General features: G+C 39.5%; 1 protein-coding gene across 3 annotated transcripts in view; it reads left to right on the top strand.

Annotated features, from left to right (window-relative positions):
• Positions 1 to 6,640: 6,640 nt before the first annotated feature.
• Positions 6,641 to 10,688, top strand: part of rasgrp3 (RAS guanyl releasing protein 3 (calcium and DAG-regulated)) — a 39,664-nt gene continuing 35,616 nt past the window's right edge. Inside the window, exon 1 of one of the 3 annotated variants that reach the window (XM_069538835.1) lies at positions 6,641 to 6,732. The gene's annotated coding sequence lies outside the window, so the exon portion shown is untranslated. Of the gene's footprint in view, positions 6,733 to 8,289; positions 8,638 to 10,688 lie in introns of those variants that run through there. The other 2 variants (XM_069538836.1, XM_020087913.2) reach the window with 2 other exon arrangements.

The raw sequence follows: 10,688 nt of genomic DNA, 5'->3' as shown, positions 1-10,688 counted from the left end.
GGTGTCCTCTTCTTCAGACATAATAAAACAACAGAAACAAAATACTGCTTCTGTAGTGTCATCCAAGTGTGCGCAAGCCCCGACATTCATATTAGACTCAAAACTACGTCATTTAATCAGTGTTTTTAGCCTAAATGTCCTCCGATAGCCTCCTCTGAGGTGTGGTCACACTCACACCAAGGGCACGTGCGGGGTGCGCATTCATGTGGCTACATCCGCTAGCACTGCCACTTCCGGTAGTGGACTTTTAATCTTAAAACACAGTGCAAGTGACCTTGTTTCAATTTTTTTGAGGTGGTCAATTTGGCTGAAACTCTGTTTACTCCTGAAACTCCTAAAGTGTTTTGAGGACTCAAACCCATCACCCACCCCTCCATTGGCACAGTGATGAGTATATAATGAGTGAATTTTCATTTTAGGTCACTATCCCTTTAAACTCACTCACTGATTTCCATTTGGGGTGAAATACAACAGAAAGTGGAAGATTCAAATCACAGCAGGGTGAAGGGAATTATCACATCACACAGCTTGGGTGATTTGGTTTAGCCTGTAGCATGCCAAGAAATAAGCCCAGTTTGTAATGTTTGGATTTATTCTTTCTTTCTTTCTTTCTTTATGGAAGACTTGGCATGGGATGTGCATTGTTGCCTCCATCCAGTGGGAAAAAAAGTAAGAAAGTGAAAATCCATTTGTCTTTATAAATGGAAATGGTGTATATTTCAGAGCAGGGAATTAATTTATCATCAGTCACTCAAGGTTTAAAAGAGGAATGCTAATTTGAACTGAAGTACTTAGAGCTGTCCACTGGTGATTTGACCCAGGACCCATGTTAATGTCAGGTCTCAAAAGGGCTTTAACATTTTCCACATCAACAAGCAAACACGTCTGCTGTTCCCTTGTTCACTCATTTAGTTTTTTCTCTACATCAGAGCGTCCAGTTTAGACTATTCAACACTATAAATTGCTACTCCTTACATTGTGGGAAACACCGTGGATGAAATATAAGAACAATGTCTGTTGCTTTCAGTGAAACTTACTGTGTAGTGCAGTTTACAATGTGAATCCCTGTGTACATGTTTCTTTAACTGGTCCAACCAAAGACTTTACAATGGGATAAGGTCATGCACATAGAAATAACTTTTTCAATCCTTCATGGATTATACAGATAAATAATTGTTGTCTAAGGTGTCAGGTCAGTTTTATTGCAATCTATATGGAAAATCCTTTTTGAGCCAGAGGAAATTGTAAATGCAGTACCATGTGTGGCCACTGGGTTAAAATGTGCAGCAAGGTTGATAGATTCAGTCAAATCCTTTTCTCATTATATATTCATTGGAATAATGCTGCCTTGAAATGGAACTTGTGAGCTTGTGGTTGCAACATTGGAAATGGTGTAAGGTAATGGTATGACTGGTGCTGAAGTGGTTAAGTCACGAGAACACCACTGCTAAGCACTGGCCACATGGATCTTTGTTACAGCCCCTGGATGGGTCTAAGGATATCCAGGAAAACTGAGGGAGTCAGAGTAAAAGTGAAAGTAAAGGTTTCAGCTGCAAACAATAAAAAAAAAAGGCTGGGGTCATGTGGTTTTGCAAAACAAAAGAAACAAATACAACAAACCAGGACTGGCTACCACCTATTCCTGAAAATAAAACCCAAATGAAGAAAAACTCTTTCTTCTCTACATACATGTCTGAACCAAAACAAATACAGGGGCTGGCACCAACCAATAACCTGGTGTGTCTAGACAAATATAAACAAGGATGGAAGAATGTTGAGGGTACACCAAACTCACCTGTTGTTGTAAAACCTTCCTCCACATACCTCTAAACAAGTAGCAAACTAAGATAGGCAGGCAGTGAGGGAAATAAGAGAGAAGAACTCCACAAGCAGAGTCCTTGTGTTGAGGGCCCTGTACGCTGTTAGGCCAGTTGTGAGCAGCGGGGCCAATCACAGGTAGAGACCAATCATGGTGACATGGAGAGAGGAAAACAAGAAAAAGCACAACTAACACTCTGCGCCTGCATGGCACATAACAAAAACCATTACCGGTGAGGTCCAGGATAAAGAACATAATGTATGTAAAGGTTTAATGACAGACAGCAAAGATGAGGCAATGGAGATATGAAACCTTTTCCCACCTTATTATAATTAAAAATGATATATATTTAACGATTCATTATAATTTAGAAGAAAAACTCTATATGACTAAAATGACTGTTTATTAAAAATATTATCATCCAAGGTCTGAATACCACAAAAAGGTAAACAGGATAAACACAGTCCCATTTGAAGGTGGCTAATTCAGCTAAAAAGCAATTGACACCATTTCTCAGTCCAATGCAACTTTTTGTCTGTTAGGCAGTAACAAGGTCATTTGTTCTACTGCTTTATGCAAATAAACAAATAAAATGTTCAACATGTTAGACATATTTTTTAATTCTTAGCATGCTAGCATATGCCAAATAGCAGATCACAGGTGAGACTGATAGAAAAACCAAAAGTAATGGACGAATGATAATTTTGAAATGATAAATAGGAAAAGTAAGAAGATCAACAAAGTTGATGTAGTTCAATTGACCAGAGCATTATTTTGATAGTACTTGATGGTTATACAGCCAATTTCTGAGTTGTTAACCAAATCCAAAGTAAGTTGGACCAAAATGGTGGATTTACTTAAAGCCACACCACCAGTGTGGATAATAAGCTTGGGAACTGCTACTTTACAGATGACTATTATGCCATCTGAGTCACTAACCTTCCACTTACCTACACATGTATTTTTTTTACCTTTTTTCAACATTTGATGGAGTCGCTGACAAGCCATTTAATATTATGTTTAATCATGGTGTATGTGTTTAAAACTGGGATGTAAATGCTGAGATGAAGCTGAAGAATATTGACAAAGATCCTTGAGGAGACTGTTGTTCCTTAAAAGTATAGAAATACAACACACACACACAAACACACACACACACATACACACACACTTACTTAATCAAAGCCCATATATTCTGCACTGTATAAAATACACACTAAATGAAACAAACAGTAATTTACTTGAGATGAAGAGTCAACTTAATCTACTATTTGGTGTCATCGTATTTTGGTGATAGAAACACAGAACTGTATAAAATGTATGTTTTGTCTGTTGCTTTTCTAAGTTTATTTCTAATGTAAGTGGAGATTTACGTGTTACACAAGGCCGTATTGCTCTTTTAACAAATTGACAAACCCTTTGGACTTGTGCTGGGGGATCCAGTTTTATGTTGTACCCAGTCAAACTGATTGTGGATATTTAATTCTGTGAAGAGGTCAGCTGTTTGCTCCTCCTCTTCCTCCTTCGCCATCCCTCTGTTTGCCATAAAGAAAAGCCTGTTACCACACTACACTACTTTTGTAAAATGCAATCCTGAATCTACTTGTTGTTTCATGTTTCTTACAAAGAGCTTAAAGACTTTTTTGTTACCTGGTATTCTTCCTCCTTGTGTCTATGTGTTGAGATGACTGAAATGTTTTATTTTCCTGACTTCTCTTAAATACATTTCACTGCTAAGTCTTGCCAGGTGGCAAAGCTGCTATGGGACAGCGATGGGACAGAAGAAACTTGTGTACATTTAAACAAAAGAGTGGAGAACACAGCTATGTATTTGTAATTTGTACATGGGTAAATATCTTTTTCTATGAATACGTTATACAATGTACATTAAACCCCTTGGTATTAAACCACAAATTGTGATATATAACCCGTTGGCCTGTTAGTTTTTACCAATTCAAACATGAGTCTGTTATGTTAAAGATGAAGGATTTCATTTTGGGAATTTAAAGCGGTGGACTAGAATTTATCAGCCCAAATCATCCAATCAGATTAGGACTGCAGGGCTCAGATTATTAATATGTTTTACAGCTGACAGGTTCAGATTCCAAAGCTTTTTCAATAATAATAGTTAATTCACTCAGGTTAGTGTAAGATTTCCATTACTCAGTTCAAAAATCCCTTTAGCATAATTATTCAGACCAGAGATACCTCATATAAATCCAAAGGCTGCTATTACAGAGTGGATCAAACTGTTCATTTTTTTGTGCCTGAAGAAAAGTAAAAATGGATTCATCTGACAAAACCAAACGTAGCAGCTAATGCAGCAGATATTTGTCTGGAGTTGGTAGAGAGCAAAGAATGAAAGAAGCTGAATACTGTCGGATAAGCAACTGTTTGAGAGCAAGTTCACCGTATCAGCTTAGAAGGTGGTTAAATATCAATGTGGCAGAGAAAGAAGTTCCTGCAGGTAAAGTTACTGCATGTTCGAGAATAATACTGTAACTGAATGTAAATTGAAACATCGGATCTAAGATCCTCGAGGAAACATTTATTTGGGACATGACCCTGTTGTCCTCAGTGGCAGATATACTCATGTCATTTGTTGGGTTTTACCTCAGAATGTCACTGTGTTATGTGTAGCTGTGTGTGTGACCTTTACAAAACCTTTAGGACGGTGCCAGCGTGGCTTCACTGAGCCCAGTGTTTCTGTTATCATTGTCAGTGGCTTTTAGTTGAGCCAAAAAACAAAAACAAAGACCATCAAGTCAAGGTCACACTGAGAAACATTCCAAGAGAGATATCACACATTATGTTGCCAGGCCATAGAGATACCCCCAACAAAGCTTTATATCACTTGTATTATTATGAAAAACAATTGAAGTGTGCTAAACCATTTTAATCCAATTTAATATATGTTGAATATAACAAATGTGGTATAGTTCACTATCTTTACTATCTGGTTTGGGGTTTACAATTAACCTCTGAATTATCTAAGGGAGAATGAAAGAAGAATCTCGTCCTCTGCAGAGACACTGACATAGCAGGCAGAGAGCGAGAGAGAGGAGCACTTGTTCTTTATGAGGAAACGGTTGGACTAATGGAAACTATAAAGTGAGGTGGTCCTTACTTTCTGATTCACTTTTAAAGAGCTGGTTAAGGGTCAAGACTTGGTTTTAGTTTTCTGGTTCGATCAGGTTTAGGTAAGGGTTAGGGATGAAGTTGCATTTGTTAAGGATAAGTTTAGGAAGTGGCTGAATGAATGTCCTCCCAAAGATAGAAGTATGTGAAATGCATTTATTATTCCTGTATAAGGGAAAAATGCAAACAGGGCAGCAAAACAGCAACTAGAGCGTGACAACAGGTGGAATGTCTAATAAAGTCTAATCAATAAAAACAAAGCTGACATGACATCATTGAGGAGAATATGCAAAGTTACACCTCCGTCAAAATCAGGACTGAAAGGTGGATTTCAAAGCGTCTTGTTCTTTTGTTGGCAGCACCGTTAGTGAAGCTTGGATTTACAGTGATGTCAACAGAACCCAACAAACACCAAATATCTTTAGAAAGTCATCCGTCATCTTTCAGGCTCTGATTTACACAGGAGCACAGATAAGCTACATTTCAAGTTTCTTTGCCCTGTCCTTTCAAATGAGTCGCCTGAATTAGAGGCAAGTGTTGAAAGTATTGAACCTGAACAGACGTTTCACATCAGAGCTTCACTTCATGGAAGTAAGAGAGGAAGAACAGATGAAAGGAACTGTTCAGTAAGTTTTTGTTTGAAGGTGCTGGTGTATTTGCAGACAGATGCACCATTCACAAGGTCACATGGTAGCCTTATCATCGCTGCTGTCTCTACATGCAGACTGAGTCCAGAGAGTTACAGAGATCGACGGTGAAGACTGTCGAGATCGACGGGTTGGCGACCACTGACCTACATAGTTCACAGCTGAACACAGCAAACTCTAGCTGCTGGAGGTGTGCCTCTAGCTGCCTAGGCCATGGATCTGATGGCAGTGGCACCTGGTCCAGCTCTGCAATGAAGCCGAAGTAATTTGGATTTGAAGTTGTGAAAAGTGTGAAAGTTGCAAATATTGCTTCCCTTTCCTCTCATGAGCTGCGTCGTAACGATGGCAAAGGCGTCACCACAGGCATCACCACTGACACCGGCATTCATCATGTCTGCAACCAACTTCATCTGTCCAACTGACTGACCGACAATATCTCCCCTAAAGCCACAAAGCTCTCAATAATATCACATGTTCTCCCTCAGACGATGGGGGTTTCCCAGTAGCCATGGAAGTGCAGATGTGGAAATCTCCACTTCATGCACCCATGTTGGTTTAAACTCCGTCTGTTGAGGAAGATCAAGTGGTACAATTTAAAAGCTCCAGGGCAGCTGCTAAATGGAGCTCATGTTGTCAGCTCCAGTTTACAGGAATCAGGGATATTTACAGTGAACTCACAAAAACCTCTTGTGGTCGTGTGAATTGTGAGTCTTGAAATGAAAGGCAGAATTTGTGTGACACTGTTACAGACCCATCTCATGTTTCATTTCTCCATCTTCGTCCTCTGTTTTATAAAAACATGTGCACATGTTCATTGTTCCTCTGGATTAGATTCTGTGTCTCTGTCTCTATCTGTGACTGATATTTGCAGAGCTGTCCTGAACACCATCCTTAGTTTCCAGTAAACTCAAAATCTATTTATAGGCCGTGGGTGTGTGTGTGTGTGTGTGTGTGTGTGTGTGTGTGTGTGTGTGTGTGTGTGTGTGTGTGTGTGTAAGGGAGAGAGGGAGATAAGGGGGGAGAGAGTGCAGAGACAGTTAACCTGCAGCCCTTGAAGTCATTGTGTCAGTGGTGGTCCTGATGAGCTGGGACTAAAGTGGCAGTTCTGTTAGTCTGGATCCCAGTGAGGTAAGTGTTTCTTTTAACACAGTTGTGTGTCCAGGATGAGAGGAGTATTAATTCAGGAGTTTTAACCCTGCAGTCACTGACCACACTGTAATGTGTGATTTCTGTGCTTTAATTGAGTCAAGATTACATGAAGTACATTAGTTAACTATAACTAAGCACATGATCATGATTGGGTTCATAATTGTTTCATAATATTATGCAGCAGTCAGATAAAGCTCAGTAATACAAGTTGATACCATGAGTGTATTGGGTTATAATTAGCATGACAAAATAGGCAAATAGGTGAATGACATTGACTTGTGCAGTAGAAACATTCATTGTGTGGAGAAGCTGCAGTCCAGGCAACAGTCAGGCTCATCTAACAGGCTGTTGATGTTGTGTTTTTAACCAGACCAGGATTTTTCACTAAACTTAACCAAGAGCTATGAGAGTCTGAACAGAATCATGAAACACTTTGATAATGCTGGAGTCACAACAGGTGCAGACTGTTCTGTGAGACCAGCTACTGCTGGAAAACAAACATGTTGTCTGGTACATTTTGTATCAGAGTATTTGATACTTGTCACATACATCACCTAACAACATATCTTCATTAGAAACCCCAACTGGTCCCATTTAACTACATCTGTAAAGCTTAAAGGTTCAGTGTGTAGAATTTTGTGGTGAAGTTGCATGTTGCAGCTGAACACCCCTCACCTCACCCTCCCCTTCCAAACATAAAAAAAACCTGTGGTAGCCTTTAGTTTTTATGAAAACTCAAAAGGTGTTTAGTTTATGGCGGCCTCCGTAGAGAGGACCCCCTCCTGATGTAAATATGAAGTATTTAAATATAAAGGGCATTCTAGGTACAATTTAGATGAAACACACTAGTGAGCACATTGCTAGGATTCTTTTATATTCAGTTTCGTTTCAGTTTCAGTTTAGATCCCTTTCACCTAAATCTTACACACTGGACCTTCAAGAGCAACAACAAATGTGTTTTTTAAGAAACATAGTTGGGAAACAGGGAATCAATAAATGTCAAAAAGGCCATAGCTGAGGGTGAAATTGAGTAAAAATGGTTACATCGGAGTGTCCTTGCAGAAGCTGCCCCTTGCTGGAAGAGTGGGAGTTCTTTTTGTCCAGGCCAGCAGCAGGATGTGCCGTCAGTGTTTTTGTTTAGGCACACATTTTTAGACAAAACCCAGAGACAAAACAATGTGCACAACGTCATTAGAGTGGAACACGGGATGATTCAGCCTCTCACACAACAACAATCCATGAACACGCACACACACTCCACCCTGCTGATTGAAGCGGCTACTTATACTAATACCAATACTAAGATTAATACTAGTATGAAAACCACAAAAATGAATTAGCTAAACTCTGCCCTTGATAACATTTTCAACCACGTCATCATCATTCATCATGACTGTTGCTGAGACAGGAAGACACACAGAAACAAACATGAATGTGCGCACAAGCATATTGTGATACATTTCCTGCTCTGCTCTGTTCCACTTTACCTTGTGTGGTCCCTATATTTAGCTCAGTCCAGGGAAACCAACCAACACAGGCAGGAAAACTAAGTTTGGAAAGAATTGAAGGAAGTCTAGTGGCCGTTTAGACAAACAGCTCACACACTGGGATCTGTTCTGGCTGAACACGCAGCAGCAGTGCTGTATATGGCTGAGGCAGACAAAGGGCTTCAGAGGGACACAGGAGCATTTGAAGAAAGACTTGGGATATATTCGCTCCAGTGCTGACTGGAGAGCTATGCTAGTCGCAGCCTTGCGGACCCAGCTAGACTTGTATTTGGATGTGGATTTAAACAGACAGCTTGGATCTATACGCGAACATGTTTAGAAGGTGGATTTGTGTGGTCTGCCAATAGATCTCAGCAAATTGGAGGTCACAGATCAGGTAAAATGCACATGTGGTTGCCTCAATGAATAAATGAAATTTGTTATAACGTAAAAAAAAAAAAAAACTGCTGGAATTACTACCTGAATCGCTTTGTAAAATTAGAATCTGAAACATATTTTTCTGATTTGTGCTAAACTCTAATATGCAGCGTATTAAGTCAGAATAGTGCTGGTTGGGATGGACAGTGTTTCCTCTCTGTCAGACATTTAGTGGGACGGTTGTTTTGGAACAGTAACACTCTGTGCTTGATAGTCATATGGTACTGTACATGTGTTCCACTACATGTAACAAATTAACCAGTTACAGCGTACTGCTTCTACACACTCTGTACATGATGGTGTGTGTATTGTGTGACGCTCTATTTCTTCAGACTTTGACAACACACTCCTTTTCTACTGTTAGCTCCTTACACAATTATCTTCTACCACCTTTTATTGTGGGATTAAATTGGACAGAGGATTGCATTCTGTTTGCTTTTGATTATTTATATCTACATTGGTATTATTGTATATGCCACCTTCACCACAAGACTCAGTCTTTTGTTGGCTGGGAAATCTTTAATCTTTGAAATGTTACCGCTGTGAAGTCTTTCAGAATCCAGTAGCAAAACAGAATTGTTTCACCTGTTGTTCATTTGAATTCAGTAAGTACTGTAATCCTGACGAAAGGAAGACCATTCATTCATGCTCCCCTGGTGATAAACGTTATTGTTGTGATTCAGCTCAAACCACCGTCAGGACAAAACATTTGCAGCTTAGAATCTATATGAGCAGGATGTGTGGCCATCACTGTGGCCGCTACGAGCAGAGAGGAGGCTGTCAGGGACACATGGTGATCAGAGGTTTCAATACCTGGTTCATTCAGAATGTGTTGAAGTGTCTTTGAGCAAGACACTGACCCCTATCTGCTCTTCAAACTACATGCATGAGTGTGACTGAAAGAGACTGAGTGGTTGACAGACTAGAGAAGCACTTTATAAATGGACACTACTTAAATGGTGACCACAAATAGGTAGCGGATAACTGAACCCTTCTGTTTGTTTTTAATTCAAGCACTATCTTTGTGGTTGTAGCATTTAAAACATTCTCTTACACTTAAATATTGCATTTAATTGAAATGTTCAACCAATGGATTCTGTAATAAATTGCAGAGCTAAAAAAAGAAGAACATCCTGTGTGCGACTCTAACCCTCTCTCACACCGACACAAAGCAGTAACTGGTGGTAGAGTGGGGCGATGTGTGTGACACTGCTGTATTTTCTATTTCATGTACATGTGGACAGACTTTTGTGCCAACATAAAAAACCACAGGACCTCATTCAACACAATCCACAGGACTTGCATACATTCATAATGAGCAACAGCACGGCTGACACACTCAAACTCTAGTTAGCATAATGTTTTCATTGGTTGTTACCTGAGAAAATGGTAATTTGACTCTTACTCCTTTAAATTCATAGAACATTATCCATTTATTCAGAATTCTATTTACCAGGCTGCAGTTTGTCCACAGTGCGACTACCTACGGGTTTAATGAATTACCCTCACCGCTGCAGGAACACTGGAGCTTAGCTGTCCATTCAAATCATAGGCACACTTTTAATGAATTGTGAGAGAATACGGATTTATGGGTATATCCATACATTACCAACAATAGTAGGTGTTTTCAGTTTGTGCCATTAAACCATAGCGTGGCATGATGCTAAATGCTAAATGGGTGAAAGTATTAAAAGCATTTGTTTGCGTTTGGTCTGTCAGAGAGAGATACAGGCTGGGTAAACACAAGAGTTTGTGGAAAATCTCTGAATAAGAGCACAGCCAGACTCAAGAATCATTAGACCGAAGCCAAAACGAATAAACCCTAAAACAGAGAGAGAAGACAGCATGATGGATCAATCAATCAAAGAATGATATCAACTAGTGGCTGTAATTAAACAGCACCACAATTATAATAATACTAATGTCATAAGAACAAATGTTGAGTCATGAAAACTAATAGAAATACCTACACCAAGAAGGTTTTCATTTATTGATAGGAACTCATTCATT

This window comes from Paralichthys olivaceus, chromosome 14 (genome assembly GCF_024713975.1).
Source record: "Paralichthys olivaceus isolate ysfri-2021 chromosome 14, ASM2471397v2, whole genome shotgun sequence".
In the NCBI taxonomy this organism is placed as follows: Eukaryota; Metazoa; Chordata; class Actinopteri; order Pleuronectiformes; family Paralichthyidae; genus Paralichthys; species Paralichthys olivaceus.
The sequence above is the reverse complement of the archived record's forward strand: the minus strand, read 5'-3'. Positions and strand labels throughout refer to the sequence as shown.